Raw genomic sequence first — 17,294 nt, 5'->3', positions numbered from 1 at the left:
ACCACTCATTTATTTGATCAATCAAATGTGTGATTAGAATTAAAATCACCAATGGTATCAGTACCTCATAAAAGTTATGCTTGCTCTTTCCCACCCACACGAAAGTAATTCTGTTTAGAAACCTTTAGTTTTTCTTGGCACCACCCCATTCTTGGGGTGTGTAGCTCAGTCACTGCCCATAATTGCTTCCATATAATACAGTGTATTCAAACATGTTTGCATACTTCTGATGATGCTTAACATTTATATATTGCATTTAAAACTCCAGACAGGCACACAGATTCATTTTGTGTTAAAAAACAGCCTATCGAAATGTACCAAAGTGAGCACCAGAGGAAAAAGTGACTTCAATTCTAAATATTTAGCCCTAGGAAGGTTGTGAAAATTAATCAGAAATATAAACATTCATTTAGGAAGTAACTCAACCTAAAAATCTGTGACAGAAGATATGAATACATATCCTGCCACAGACACAGATTAGTACTGCCCGGGTCCACATGCCATGGGTAGGGCTGGCTAATTATGTCTCACTTAAGGCAATTTCACCGAGCCCTTTATAAGAGCCGTTTGAACATAACACAAAGAGAAAGCTAGTAACTGCAACTCATATGTCATTCCTCAAAAATTAGAAATAAAATCTTTTACCTACTTCAACACAGAAATAAACTTTCGAACACTTTATATTATTTATCCTACAAATAATACCTCTAAAAGTAAACAATAAATTCTGTTTCTAGATAACAACCAAAAAAAGAAAAAAAAAAGTTTTTTAAAGATTTTTGTATCAACTGCAGTTTGAATCTTGTAGGTCTGCAAAGATCTACCCATGGTAAAGTCTTGGTAGTAACCTCTAGTGTTACTGAGACGGATGGAATATTTGGTAGGTGGCTCTTAGTGGGAGAACGTGGGCTCCCTGATGCTGTGTCCTGAGATACTGTAATCTCAGCTTCTATGAGATGAACAGACATCCTCTACTGGACTCTACAGGGCTACTACAGGACAACAGCAACAGAGCCAAGAGACCAAAACTGAAACCATGAGCCCCAAAACCCGTTCCTCTAACATGACTAACTGATGTTTGCTACGTTAGCAGAAAGCTCACCAGCAGTATCTACATTCTCTAAGGCCATTGTTTTCCACAGGTCAATGATTTTGTAGCAAGGTCGATTCTGCCTTCTCAAATAAGCACACATCTACGAAAGAACGGAAAATCCCTCCCCATCCAGAAAGGATGGTGGCATTCAAAGGAGAGGAGGTGAGGAAGTAAGATGAGGAGGTAAATGGGAGGAGAGGTTGTGGTAACTGAGCAAGAGGGAAATAGTAGACAGTGGAGGGAGGAATGAAGGGAGGAGGGGGAAGGAGCTGGGTCTGCCTTCAGGAAGCACACGAATCATCTCTGCCATCTGAGTTTTCTAACATTCAATCCCAGCTCCTGATTTAAGGGAAGGTAGTGACTCTTTGTACTTAAAGAGGGGATAAAGCAGCTAAGAGTTCATTTTATACTATTCAAATCTATCATGCATACACCCTACGTCACAAGTGGAATGTTCCAGAGCCTTTGGCGGGATTTCTGCTCCTAATATGGTAAACATGGATAAACAGACAAACCCTAGAAAACACTGACAGTTATTAGAAGTTTTCCAGCATCACAATGTGATTTTATAAATTCAAAACGTGATTAGACTTGATTCTGAGTAAGGGCTCTATCACACAACCCTAAGTTTCTCAAAATACTCAAAAGAAATTTTAGATGTATCCTGCAGCAAAACCCCACTCACAAAATGAATACAACCTAAATTTTCTTTTAATCCAGAAATTACAATGGCACTAACATTATTGAACCTGTTATTAAATTATTTACTTGTTAATCAATGCCTAAAACGCACAAATTAAACGAAGTCTTCCAAAAGAAACCCTTGACTTATACGACATAAAGCCAAGGTTTCAGGCACTAGACGGCAATAGCACAGCATGACCACCTGGCCCTCCACAGACAAACTCTAAAACCTGCAAAGTCTTCTAGTCAAAGGAACAGCGTTTCCTCCATGGGCTATGATTATTCAGAGATGAGCTTTAATTAAATGCAGGCAATGAAACTGTCTATTAAGTGTAGCGTGTCAAGTCCAAGCCTTCTCCCTTCCAAATCAAAGCATGCTCACAACTTCCTAATGCTTCCTGTTAAGTCTACATATTAGCAGAAATGTAAACGATATCACTTTTCACCCTTAGCAGTGAATTTCTTCACTTTTTACTGCTTTCTGTCCCAACTTTAATGTTCTTTTAATGTAGTTTTTCCTGTGTGATATATCATATTTATCTCCATAGCAATCCATCACTATTTCCTTTAATTGAGGTTAATTTCTTTCAACTTGGGCAAAGATGGGAGGGATGAGGGGATCCTCATCTGCTGTTCAGAGGATGGAGGGCACTCACAGCTGCCTCACAGAGCTTGATTTTCAGGATGCATGAATTCCTCAAGCCCACCCCACTGCCCTCCAATCTGGACCTAAGTCAACAATCTTCTGGGATGGGAACCCAGTTCCCACCCAAAACCACTTAATGAAAAATTTCTCTCTAACTAGGATCCCTCCAGCTGCAAGCTAAGTCCGTTTGTTTATTTTTACTCAAATAGCTAACAGCTGGCAGCACCTTCCACGTAAAATCACTTCATGTGTTTGGAAACAGTGATTAACTCATACCTTGCTTTGCGAATCTCTAGGCCACAGAACAAAGATAATTTCCGAGCGATTTTAAACATTTTCTACTTTCACCTCCGGGCTCACATCCGATTATAGTTTGGAATCATTAAATTATCAATAGTAAGCTTAATGCAGTGTGATAATTAGAGGGAAAACATTTCTTTGCTCACCTTAAAAATCAAGTGTAACCTTTAAGGTGGGCTCTGGCAGAGAATGGCTGAAGGTTGTACTCACACAAATTTGAACTGGTAAAAACAATGCCCTCAACCAGTTTTACAGAATAAAGTTCGGTTTAACTGGAGAGAAAGGACCTCAGAATTCTGAGAAGCTTAACCATTTTATAATGAGTTGGTACAGAGACAAACACTGGGAGAACAGTTTAATGCTGGCCTGCTGATATCTGACCACCTTACATTCTTATGCCATAGTTTAGTTCCCCATCTCCACATAAAATGGACTTCAGTTCAGAGAACAGTCTAGGTTTGCTTCTAGGCTTGCATATATCTGGACTGAAATCAGGGCTTCCCCAGACCTAGAACAATCCAGAGAGTGCCCAAAAGAGACGGTACCTCCAAGGAGTCACAACTAGTCTCTCCAGAGTACACCAGACTTAGCTAGTTCATGAACTCCAAAGCACTCAAGTGCCTGGCAGCAAGTATTAGCTTCACTGAAAAGCTGGGGGCATAGGGAGACGCCTCTCAGGTCAGACAGTTGTTGGGGGGGTTACCTATTATAAAATCATGTCATAAGCCCAAAGTACATTACACACCAGGGACCTGGGAAGACCCAAATTGAGCTATTAAATTAGGACTGGGGAGCAGGGTTTATTTATCACATGAGATTGAGGCTGTTGGGTAAACAGAGTCAGACTACTCAGGTAGGGACGTCAGACAGAAAGTAAGTGGAGAAGGAACATGAAAATGTTTTACGCGCTATCAAGTAGCAAAAGATTTACTTTCATAAGCCACAGAAAGCCAGAATTTGCTGTTAGAATATTTTGTGGAAATTCTCAAGAACATACTAATTAAGTAGCACTATCCCCCCTTTTGAGACTGATTACCCATCTTCAACAGTTAACACACTGACCAGCCCTGTTCCACCTACCATATTTTCCCCAATCTCCTTTACATTTCTCTGTTCCTGAAATTTTTAAAAATAAAGCTCAGACAGCTTTATTTCACCAGTAAATGTTTTGGTGGCTATCAAAAAAAAAAAAAAAAAAAAGAGGAGGGGGGGAGGGGGAGGAGGGGGAGAAGGGGGAGGAGGAGGGGAGGAGGGGGAGGAGGGGGAGGGGCAGAAGGAGGGGGGAAAGGGGGGGAGGAGGAGGAGGGGAGGAGGGGGGGAGGAGGAGGGAGGGAGGAAGAGGAGGAGGAGGAGGAGGAGGAGGAGGAGGAGGAAGAAGAGGAAGAAGAGGAAGAAGAAGAAGAAGAAGAGGAAGAAGAGGAAGAAGAGGAAGAGGAAGAAGAGGAAGAAGAGGAAGAAGAGGAAGAGGAAGAGGAAGAGGAAGAGGAAGAGGAAGAGGAAGAAGAAGAAGAAGAAGGGGAAGGGGAAGAGGAAGAGGAAGAGGAAGAGGAAGAGGAAGAAGAAGAAGAAGAAGAAGAAGAAGAAGAAGAACAACAACAACAACAACAACAACATCCCAGGCCTTACATGATTAGACTACAAGTTAGCATCACTAGCTCAGGAGCAGAGGTGTAGACAAGGCAGGTAGTACAAACACATACACACCAGGGAGTAATGAGGGCATGAGAAATGCAAGAGAGCTTCAAAAGACAGTCCAAAGAGAGGCTAGCTGAGCTTAGACAAGACAATGGAGGCTTTTAACAAGAAACAGAAATAACAAGGAATGGAGGACTGAGGGTGTGTGCAGTCTTAATCCACCATCGGAACCTATAGAAGAATGACTGAAAATGCCAAGCGACAGGGAAGAAGAGAGTAAGAAGGTTGGGAAGATGAAGGGGTAAATCCAAATTAGCACAAGGCACGTTTGAAAGCAAGTCTGAGTCTAGGATAGATACTGCCGTTCAGGGAAGCAGTCTAGTTCAAGAAATGGGCTGACTGCCTATGGAAACAATTATGATATGAGATGAAGTATTTAAAGGGAAATTTACCCAAAGACAGGTAAGACCTGAAGTAGTGGGTGTGCTATGAAGATGGGAAGGAGGTGTTCCACTGAGTTCAGAACTCAGAGACAGACAGGAAGAAGAGACAAAGAAAGCAGAGGTGGTGCAGTGACAGTCAGGGGGGTGAAGGGGGCTTTCTGTCTTTCGATAACAGCACCTGGAGAGCAAGGGCACTCTAGAGCAGGGGCTCTGTATCCAACAATCCAGAAGGAATCAAGAAGCCGGTCTTTAATCATTACCACAGGACCCTGGAAAACCTAACACCAATTAATGCTACATCGAAAACCCAAAGTCAAAATTAATGGGGCCTTCATGCATTGTAGACATGCATCACAAAATTAAATCACCATGCTAAGTTTGTCCTGACATGCCTATGAATCTGCAGGCTTCACAATGGTAAAACTGTCTGTCTATGTCACTGACTTAATGGAAGTTCTAGCCTAGACCTGGGATAAACTGCATGTCTAAGAAATAGCATGTTTTCACAGACATTACCTTCAAGTTCTTCAAAGGTTTCCTTCACTTCACGTGTGAATGTTTTACTCCCTTATGCATGTGCAGCACATGTATACCGGTGGAGCTCAGAAAAGAGAGTTGGAGCCTCTGGAACTGAAATAATGGAAACCCGTCTCCTATAAAAAGAGCCAGTACACTTAACTGCAGAACCATTTTTCCAGCCCCAGAGATAACATCTCTGCTATACTTTGCAGCAAGTTAGAGAAGAGAACTTTTTCTCCTAGTTTACTGGCATGCAAACTTCCACTCACTCAGGTAAAAGGCCAACATGGTCAAGTGCTCAACACGAGATGAGGAGCCAGATTCCAAAATCTGGGAAGGAATCGCTGTAAAGTCATGACAGTCATGGGAAAAACAATGGGACAGAGCAATTTAGGGGATTCAATTCAATTTAGGGGATATAATGTCAAGGAACACAGACTTGGGAACAAGCTCTGGCAGGAATCTGAAAATCAGAGCTCCCTTCCTCTTACTTACAGTTTCGTCAAAGATCTTCAAGTCACCAGCGTACAGTGTAAAGATCAAGTGTCTGACACACAATAACCAAATGACAATAAACTCTGTGTCATGTATGAAATAAAAGATGGGCCTTTATCATGGTTAAGATTCATCTATCATCCCAAGACACCCCGTGCACAACAGTCCACAGTCTTATGATGTTAGTAAGTGCTCTGATGTAAGCAAAGCCCTATGGAAAGCAGGCCACTGGGGCTTTGGAGAAACCTACAGAGACTCTACGCAGCAGGTCCCCAAGGTTCGATGTCCACAGCTAAAGTTTTGTTCACTGACTTACTCGGCCTAAAGTGAGTATGAGGCACAGCGGGCTTTGTTAGAAACCAAAAGATCACTTCTTCCTGATGCATCAAAACCAGAAGCACAGATTCATCTCTGCGCTCACTGAGAATGTGAATGAGATGATCCAGACATTAAATGTGGGAGACTTCTCACCTAGGGAGATTGCTCACCTGGGGATCAACAGAGTGGACAGTGGATGCTTACCCACAGACATCTTCTCATCAAGACTAAGTCTGCAAGCTTACTGTGGTGAGTGGCCAGTACTTGTTGGTTGGGGAAAAGCAAAAGGGTGGTTTTGGAAAACCAGAGTATACTGGCCTCAGGAAAATATGATGCTTAAAAAATATCCTTGCCAATCAAACATACTTCTACACTGTAACTATTAAGTGGCATCAACAACTCTAAGTAAACATTGTCCATGGCTTGAAACCCCAACTGAACCTAAGAATAAAAGGGATCCAAAATAAAAATGGTTCCTTATAAATTTCAGTGCAACCTCCTCCAAGGAAGGTAACATTTACCTCCATGACCATGGCAGTCCATCTTCCAGTTAACCCTATAAGATCTTCACTTTCCAAACTCTATCTCAATCACTCAATAGATTCTTCATTCGAAAGACAACTTAGTCAGGAATGGAATGTGCTGTCTCTGTCCTCAAGGCCAAGAAGAGCCTAACAGGTGTGAAAAAGGTATCAGTTTGAGGAGACAGATAGGCTTATGAGCCTCTATTCTTAAACAAGGCTTTCAACATAAGCTACTTCAAAAATAATAAATCTTTCAGCAGACTGTGTAAGATAATGTGCTCCAAGGTATAAGAGATCGCAGCTCAACCCTTACTGCCTGGTATTCCAGAAGTTCATTAAATACTATTTGGCACTCGGGGTTTAGTTTTTAAGTGTGTATTCCTTTTTTCCAAGAGATGGCTGCAAAATATGTGTCACAGTCGGCTTGCCTAACATATCCTGCATGAATAGTCAGCCAAAAAAAAAAAAAAAAAAAAAAAAAAAAAAAAAAAAAAAAAAAAAAAAAAAAAAACAGTAAGACAAGACGTTTACAGTTTTTAAAACCCCACCAACTGTAATACATGAGCTATAATGACAAGACAAAAGCTCACTCCAAAGAACATTCAACTTGATAAAGGTGGCACTCCTCACAGTTACACCCCTACTGTGGACATTTTTCACATGATAAAATATATTTAACACTTGCGTCAATTTATCCTGGGAGTGCATCTCTTGCTAACTGACAGACAAACTCCACCAAGAATTTTAAGACCCCCTTTATTGCCTTCAGCACCCCAACACTGTATTAAGAGGCACTGTTTTCTGATATAAAAATATTTAGCTAGCATGATTTTTGGATAGAGAAGTATCTTTGCCACTGGAGGTGGAGGCAGAGAGGACGGCAGAGACTAAAGATGGAAAAAAAGAATCTTCCAATCCCCATTGTATTATCTACCAGACATAAGTGAATAATAACGAATATGTCTGCAGCCTCAGCCTTAATCTTAAAACAAATGATAGTATTCAAATATAATATTTCACACATGCAGGCTGATAACAGGTTTCCCCTTTCTTTCTTTCTGGAAGATTCTGTGAACGACACAATACAAAGCCCAATGTATTTAATGAAAGGTTTCCAGGCTGATTTCCCTACAGATTCTTTCCTGTCTTTTCTCTGGAACCTACACACGGGGTATACTGCAGGGACCGAGGGTGTATATAAAAATAAACTATGTGCTAGTATCAGAACTGATACCCTTCTCCTAGAGGGGCAAGTGAATTATTAGATCTGTGTCATGAGTGGTTTTTTTTAATATGCCATTGTTCCCACTTGAGCACATTAAATTTTCCATATCCACTTTTAAACCAATATAACCTTTTTTTCCCCGTGTTCATAATGTTCACACTGTACATTAGCAGAGAGAAAATCCAATAGTGGAAGTCATCATACAGTAGTTATATGTAAAGCTCAGTAGTTGGGCACCTTTGGCATTCTCCCCCTTTGAAAGGATACTATATGGAGTAGGCTCACTCAGGGGGGCAGTATGCCTCGTGGGAAGCTATACTAATATTTTTTTTCTTCTATGATTGATCACAAATCCATTTTTAACATTACACTTTCTTAAAGTTTATTATAACTTAGATTCAACATCCTCTAGCCCACAAATTGAAGGCGCTGGAATCTTTTGGTCTGGAAGATGTGTTTGCCAATTATTTTTGCACTAGTGCACATAAACAGGGGAGACTGGATCTTAGGTATGAGTTATACATTCCTGTACAAAATAATTGTATATTCTATGAAGACCGATTCCTTTTCTGGAGAAATATACAACAACACAAGGGAAATCTTGTACAGGCAGCATAACTGAAGTGGAGGGTACAATATTAGAAAAACGGGGCTTCTTTCATTACCGTGATGCTGTGTGTCAGAATGTCTCTCCTTAATGAACCTGTTTGCAATAAGACTCCGGGTGCAAAGAGGCTATTTAGAGAGACTATTGTGTGTATAGCAAGTCCTTCAAATATCTTCCCACCATTAGACATGCCGCGTTGACCAATTCTGTCCTGATTGCTGTTCTTTTTACTATCAAGGGACATCCTTGCCCAGACAGACGGATGGATCAGACATCGCAGTTCATAAAATGTTTACACTGTAATACACACACACACAGCACTATAAAGCTATTGAGCTCTGGATCACACAGTAGTAGAATATGGCAGTGTCATACAGAAGCTAACAACTGTCCAGTGTCAGTGAGAGGTAAGGTGACACTGTGTTGCCTGTCCCTCTCACCCAAAAGCCTTGCCGAACACCCCCAGTTCTGGAAAATGCCCACGTTCACTTCTCAAACAGGGTGAGGGGAATACACTAATAATTAAAGAATTCCTGAGAAGCCTTCCTAAAAGGATTTTGCATCCCAGTTCATAGTGCCAGCCTCTGAGAACGAGGGGCTTCTCTCTGCAGTAACTAAGTGTCTTCTGCTAACAGCAGTCTTTTTTTACCAAGCCTAACTAGACCAACCAGGGGCACTTGGAGGACACTTCCTCCTTGTCTCACCCTGCTTCTTCTTATCAGACGTTTTCTTGCTTCAGCCTCACCTTGTACACAGTTACACAGCGACTGATTATCCGCAAAAGCCTTCTTTTTCCCCGCCCGTGCTTTCTCGAACAGTATATACTCTATATTCAAATGCACATAATGTGCAGGACAGCGGCTGCAGTCTCTTTATCCCACCACCCCAGCTGTCAAATAGATGTTGTTCAAATCCCAGTGTCCAAATTGCCACGTCTCTAGTAAGTACAGTGACCACAAGATCTGATAAGGAACTGCACACTGAGCTAAACCCGGATCCAATGAACCAAAAGCATCTAAGGACAGTTTCAACCCACTGCTTTGAAATTTCTCTATCACCTCCTTTTCTTTTCTGGACTCAGTCCTATAGTCCACCAGCAAACCTGACGTATAGACAATCACATGTTTTGTAGCTCTGATTTATACTGCCTTATGGACTAGCTTTTATTTCACTATGTATTTTCTCTGTCACGTTTTAAATTCCCATGGTGATTAAAAAAAAAAAAAAACTTTAAAAAATGCTATTAAAAAGGCTCTGAAAAATCTGGGGTATCTGCTCAGCAGTCAAGAGCACTTCCAGAGGACCAGTTCCCAGCAGGGACATGGCAGCTTACAACTGTCTGCATCTCCAGTTCCAACATCCCTTTCCAGCCTCTATGAGCACCAGAATACAGGCTTGTGGTACGCTGACACTCACGTAGGCAAAACACCCATACACATAAAGACAAATGACCATACCTGAAACAGCTGCTTTGCCTATTCTTAAATATAGAAGACATTTATATGACAACAATTCTAACACTATCAGCTGCTTAAACATACTCAGTACCTTCTGCAAAAACAAAAACAAACCCTAAGAGTGTAAGGAATGAAAAGGCATTCGGGGAGGGGGAGAGTCCAAACAAACCTGGACTTTAAGACCTTGTCCCAGAGTCTTCTACACGCTGCTGGCCTTTCCTACATTTTGTCAATAGTTTTTTATTTCAATTTAATTTTTATGTTATCATTTTAGATGCTGTGGGAATTTGGTCTGCCTATATATCTGTACCATGTGTATAAAATGTCCACAAAAGCCAGTAGAGGGTAGTGGGTCCCCTAAATTTGGAATTACAGATGGCTGTGAGTAGCCATGTAGGTGCTACGAATTGATCCTACCTACTTGGAAGAGCAGTCAGTGACCTTAACCACTGAGCCACCATTTCAGCCACTGCTTTTTATGTTTTTTAATGCCATATCTAGTAAAATAGGACCAGGCATTTGTCTTACATATTCTTACAAAGATAAAGGAAATATAGATAAGAAAATTACAATCTGCACATTATTTCTATGTTCCTTTAGAGCAATTATTCTCAAAGCATGGCCTCTACGGGCTGTGTGGCACAGTGGTAGAGGACTTGCTTGTTTACCATGCCACAGCCCAGTGCATGAATCAAAACCATCATCATCATATTCTCAGACTGTAGCACAGATCTACAAATCAGAAGATGTGAACAGGGCCCAGCAACTTGGTACAAGAATGATGTACTAGGGTGGAGGACAAGCTCAATCAAGGCTACCCACTATGAATACAGATGTTGGTTCAAGGCCTAGAACCTATATAAAACTCTGAGCAGGTGATTCTAATATACACTCAAACACAAAAACCATGATCTTAAACTATACAATATGATATGCTTAAGTGCATACTGTTTAAGATATTTAATACTCTTTAAACATTTATTGTCACTGGCAAATAAAAAAAAGATACAAAGAGAAAAAAAAAGCACTACTCAGTTCCTGAAAATATCTTTAATAATATCCAAATTTAGAGCAACAGAGGATAGACCTTAAAGCTATCTTTTAATTGTTCTACATAATGTAAACCACTCAATTAATTCTTTTATTTGAGTGAAAGAAAGCACTCTCCAAGTAATTAATAAAATTAAACACTTAATTCCAAATTTGAGATAATGTGATGGAAAAATAATAGGAACACTGTAATAAAATTAACTATAGGGGTCAAGGAGGAAGCCATAGCCACTCTGAAGGAAAGACTGCTTAAAGGTAACTGCTAAGCAGAACCAGCCACGTGTGGCAGGTAAGGACAACACAGAAATCTTCGCCAAAAAATAAAACAGAGGTTAAGAGAGTGAGAAGTCCAGAAACCTGGAACAGAGGAAGAGAAAAATAAAGCCAAACGACTGGGACGTTCATTCTGCCTTTCACGTGTACCATCATAAAGACTTAGAACAAGGAATTATAGTCTCTGCAAGCCGTGACCCCAGGGTGTACTGAAGCCAGGCAAAGATATTACACAGAATTTCAAGCTTCATGAAAACAATATTCTGAGACAGAGATGCAGACATTGGGAGTGAAGCCCGTGAGATAGACAGTTTGGCAGGTAAAGGTGTTTGCCAACCAGCCTGAAATCTTGGAATCCACGTGGTAAAAGAAAAGTCGTAGCTCAAAACAAGTTGTTCTTTGATCACCACCACCACCACACACACAAACACACAAATAGATAAATGTAAAATTACATCTACATAATTCAATGATATTATAATATATAGATCACTTTTAGTTTTAAAAGCTGTTATTATAAAACCGACTTAAGCTACTGCAGTCAAATCCATAACCTAAGAAATGCAAAAGTTGTAATTTTTACTATGCATGCATTATGTCAGAAACTTTCACATACAATAGAAAAAAAGAGAGCAAGGCATCAGGTCTCAATGTGAGACAGCCATGAGGCCATATTACAGGTTTCTAATCCCTGAGGACAGGTGTGTGTGTGTGTGTGTGTGTGTGTGTGTGTGTGTTGTGTGTGTGTGTGTCAATATATGTGTATTACTTTTTCCTTTGCCTACTTTTAGGGACAGTGTCATTATGATTACAAAAAGTCCAACAATTAAACAAAAAAATACTGAGCCCTGTCTCCTGATAGAGTCATCCCAGCAATCAGGAATTTAAGGTAATAGGTTGGCTACAGAACAGACACTGTTTCTAAGAACACAAACAAATTAAGAACAAGTAATGATGATTCAATAGGTACTGAGTATATGGGAAAGGAAGGAGCGTAAGTGCTCAGGTGAGACCAACAGGTCTGCTGATCGTGTGACCTGCTTTAAACACACGTTCTCTCCCACTTACAATCTCTCAGCACTAACTCACATACACCTTCAACACTACCCAACTGTCAAGCTTTTAGGGGTCTCAACTGGGGTTCTTAAAACTTCAATCCTTCCTCATTTTCTTCTGCACACCTCCCCCAATTGATTTAAAAGTTAACATGTATTTAGTTCATCAGCTGATAGAGAAGAAAGCCATGATAAACTGAAAGGACAGTATGTGGCGGTAGAATGAAGGACTGGTGTCAGCCGAGGCCTCTAACTTTTTCTACTCACAACTCATTTTCTATCAAAACACTTTTATGTAATTCCAAGTATAATGGTACATAGGATGTTTATCAAAATCAGTAATAAAATTATTCAAAAGTAATTCTCTGGTGTGCATACATATATATGCATATTGATGAAATTTTTCATACAAAGATGGACATGTTTGTTTTGTCTCTCCTTATTTTTACATAGGGAATTAAATCTTGGCCACTGCGGGCTGCAGAGAATATCAAAGTTCTTAGGACAGAGGTGGTAATTGATTGATATTGATCAATGTTGAGAATGCCACTTCACATAAGACATGACAAAACATGACTTAAGTATGTTTAAGGACATCTTAGAAATGGTTGGAAAGTCTGATCTACCCTTGAGCCATAGCAATCTTCCATGAAATTAGGTAAGACACTCATGGTAACTGTTTCCTATTGAGGAAGGGTGGGTAGGACAGGGTCTTACACCCCAGGCGTCCTACAAACACGCTACACATCCCCATGCTGGTTCTGCTTCCAGCTCCCAAGCACTAGAATTACAGAAGTGTGCCAAAATGATCACCAACACGCAGCAATTTTGACACAGCAATTCTAACACAATGAAATTCCAAATACTCAAGTGCTAAAAAAAAAAAAAAAGAAAAGAAAAAAATGAAGGTAGAAAAAAATACTGAAAGTATTTGTTCCCACAATTAAACCGTCATGTTTCTGTGAGAGCAGAAATTTTTCAAGGTTTAGTAAAAGCACTGAATTTAATAACATACACTAGTTTCCAATCCTGAGCTGAGGTATCTCAGGCAGTGAGGCCCTAGGGCGTGGGAGGTACAAGGCCTGTACCTTCAGAACGCAGACTGCAATGAAGTAACAAGTAACGGGGCACAACAAGTCAGCAAGGCCACATGTGTTTGACTCCAAATCATTGGGGGTTTGGTCACTGTGGATTCAGGGCCTTTCACTGTTGCCAAATTTACTTCAACCCCCATATTCAAGTTACATACTTATCCACAGTTACGCACAGATACGTTGTGAACAAGGCTATAAAATGGTATGCAAATGAAAGAAGATGAATGCAAAATAGCATACATAATTCCATTTGCATGGCGTTAACAGAATAGACAGAAACATAAAGAAAGATTTATGACCACATATATCCAGGGAAAACTCACACTGAAAGATGACAGATAATGGTTTTCAGAGCTGCAAACTGTGGTTTATTTGTCCAGATTCAATGCAGATTCACTTTCAAATTCACTCCACCAAAAAGGCATCTTAGAGACTGACAGTTAAAAATACCAAATTCAGATTTTCTAAAACCAACAATCATTTCTGTTCTAGGGGAAAGAATATCAAAGGACATCTTCACATTGTCTCATCACACAAGACATAAAGCTTTTCCTGGCCTAAAACAAGGGTTTTGGTGAGTATGTGGGGTTCCAGCTGCCTCACATTTTAACAGCGTGTCCATTCTCACTTGTCTAGAACCTACAACTAGCTGACTAAAGTCTATGGAGGCAGAGGTGACATTTCCTGCAGAGAGTCTTTGGACTGCACCCTGTCTGTGTTGAAAGGGCTCACAGCAGTTCCACAGGGTGTGGAGTAGTGGGGATCTCCTTTTTCTCTCCTCAGCTACATTCACTGGTACTTGAAGCACAAGAAACGTCTCCGTTTTATTCACAGCCATATTTCTCCCCAAGAAGTGTCATATTTGGCTGCTAGTGTTTCATTGTATTATGGATTTCTGATACAAGGACCACCTTTTCCCTAGAGCGACAGCAAGCCTAGGACCAGTATTTGAGAAAGAGAGGTGTACAAGATTTATATATGAACGGATGAATATCAGGGAAAAGACTGACTGATCCTTAACAGGATTTATTCAGAAGCAAAACATATAAGCATATCTCATGGTGATGAACAAGTTCAGAATGCAGTCATCCAGGATTTTGGGCAAACACAAGCATTGTGTTACTTCTGTCTTAAGAGAAAAAAAATCCTGAAAGTATGACTATAGAAAGTTAAATGTAACCAATGACAGGTTCCAATTATGTTAATGCCATAAACACATAACACAAAACTAACCAGAAGTTAAGAATAATTAAATGACAGAATTAAAATGGAATCATACCATATTTCTTGAATTTGGTTGGTTCTCAAACATTAAATTCAGATGTTGTTTTTTTTTCATATGCTCTGAAAAAGCAAATAAAATATTCTACACACTGCTCACTATAAATCTTAACTTACATTCAAATTTAATCTAAACACAAACATAACCCTAAAACCTCCTTCAGGCCCACAAATACTCAGACAACCAAAATCTGATTTTCAGGATAGCAGTTTTAACTTTACAAGTACAATATTTATACTGAGGAGAAAAATTATGTAAATCATAATAGTTTGCGCGTGTATCATACCTAAGCCTGCACTTCCACATTCTACAAGATGCAGGAGCCTACAAATTTACCCACAGCTCAGGTGGTCTAGTGAAACAATTTTATATTTAAGACAGTTTAATACTGATTAAGATTCAAGATCTATTTGTGAAAAACTTTAAACAATATCATTCACATTACTTACTTGATCACAGCGTCTACACAACAAACACAAATTTGAAATCATTCATAAATTAAGCCCCTATTGAAACCACAATACTGCTTATCTTCTTTCCACACTGCCTTAAAATATTAAATTCAAACATCAAATTCATATTGAAATTAGATCCAGCTTAACTATTCTTAGTTGACAACCCAATTAGCCAAAAGAATATGGGTAATCTTTCCAGACATAAAATTTAAAATCATTTTAAATTTGTGAAAGCCCTGTTGCTACGTTTGTTTTGATGCAGGGCCTTATATGGCCCAGGGTGGCCTTGAACTCTCTGTGTAGCTGAGGGTAACCTTTACTGAGGTTATCTGAAAATGAGGGCAACCTGTATCTACCTCTCAGTACAGGATCTACAAGTATATGTCACCATAGGAGGCCTATACAGTGCTGAAGATTAAGCCCTAGGGCATCTCGTATGCTAAGCAAACACATGCTACTCTAACTACTGAGCTAAGTCTTTGGCTCAATTGAAAGCTTTCCAAGTAGATACATTAAACTATTTCAATGTTTCAAAAAATAATTTAAACTCTCAAAAATGATTAGTGGCATCCCCAATTAATCGAAGATCAAATGAATGACTTTGGGGTAAATTAATTCTGAAAACCCTACTTAAGTAAAGGGGAGGCAGCACATGAATAAGCAGTAATTTATCTTCTCAGTCCAAACAGCTGGATCTGTCCCATTCTAGTCCTGGGGATTATGGGAGAACAGTTCTGGGCCTAGAGGTTGCCAGAAACAGAGAATTTGGGTACAGTGCATTGGGTAGAACCCTAAAGTACATATAAAATGTGTTCTTCTTTTGTTTCCCACTAAGTATTTGAATATCTACCACTGCTAAAAAATAAGTAAGGTAAAGGACCTTCAGGGTAACACAGGATCTTGCTATGTGGCTTCAGCTGTCCTGGAAGTATGTAAAGCTAGCTGGCCTTAAGTTTAGATCCACATTCCTCTGCCTGGCAATCCTGAGACTGAAGACATGCACTATTATGCCTGGCTAAAGTACTTTCAGGACTTTAAAACCTAGTTCATTAACAGTACATACATATATAAATGACTATACTAGAGGAACAATATGATAAGGGAAGGACTAGTTTAAGAAACATACATAACTGGGAAACAAGAAGCCTGGCACAAAACATGTAAAGACTATCAGAGAGAAGTGAATCTATATGTAAGCTGACATACACTCAAAAGAGGCTTCGGCCACACAGCTGTGGAGTTTGCAAATAGCAGTGTCAGCAGTTTTTCCTTAGCCTCCAATCCCAACAAGAATGACCTGTAGAGAAACTAAAGGTGACCAGACCAGCTACTGTAACAAACCTAGCAAGGGCTATGAGGAGTGATAAAAATTCACCACAAACCAACCCCAGCCCCCTGGCCACATCAATTACAACCAAAGTTTCAAAAAAAAAAAAAAAATGTTAAAGGGGAAGCAGCTGCAAAGGACCGTGTAAAATGAAACAATGTATCTACAAGTTTGAACACTGAGACTGGAAGAAGTGTTCAAACTGGGTTATTAGTACAGAAACAGAAATGTCACTTCTGGGGGCAAGAGCAAGTTTTCAGTTCACAAAAAGGCCTTAAACAAACTGTGCTGAACCCAACTACCTTTTAGACAAGGTTAAACTTGTGCCCAGACTTAGGCTTTAGTACAATGCAAGAGTGCTTTTAAGTATCTACTAGCAAAGGATTCGGCCAGGGCCGTCACATCCTATCTGATTCTGCATTTCACAAAGGCCAGAGTTATTCTAAGAAGCTAATATCACAGATGGAAGGATTTGGGCCACTAACACCCAAGTGGTTCATGACCTAAGGTGGCCCAGGTTTGCAAGGTTTATTTCTTGAAGGAGCTATTCAAGAGCATATACTTGAGTGAGAGACAGAATTAAGAGGATCCACACTCACTTGTGTAGCATTTGCAGGGCTTTGGGTTAAAACTTAGCACTCTGGGACAGAAAGAAGGAAGAGGGAAGGAGTAAAGAAGGAAAGGGAAGAGAAGGGAAGAGAAGGGAAGGAGGAGGGAAGAGGAGGAAAAGGCAGAGAGTAAGACAATAATACATTTGGTAGGTTCTTTACTGACTTCTCAGATAAATCTTTAAAAAGAAGCATGTAGGGACT

Source organism: Micromys minutus (genome assembly GCF_963924665.1).
Source record: "Micromys minutus genome assembly, chromosome: 9".
NCBI lineage: Eukaryota > Metazoa > Chordata > Mammalia > Rodentia > Muridae > Micromys > Micromys minutus.
The sequence above is the reverse complement of the archived record's forward strand: the minus strand, read 5'-3'. Positions refer to the sequence as shown.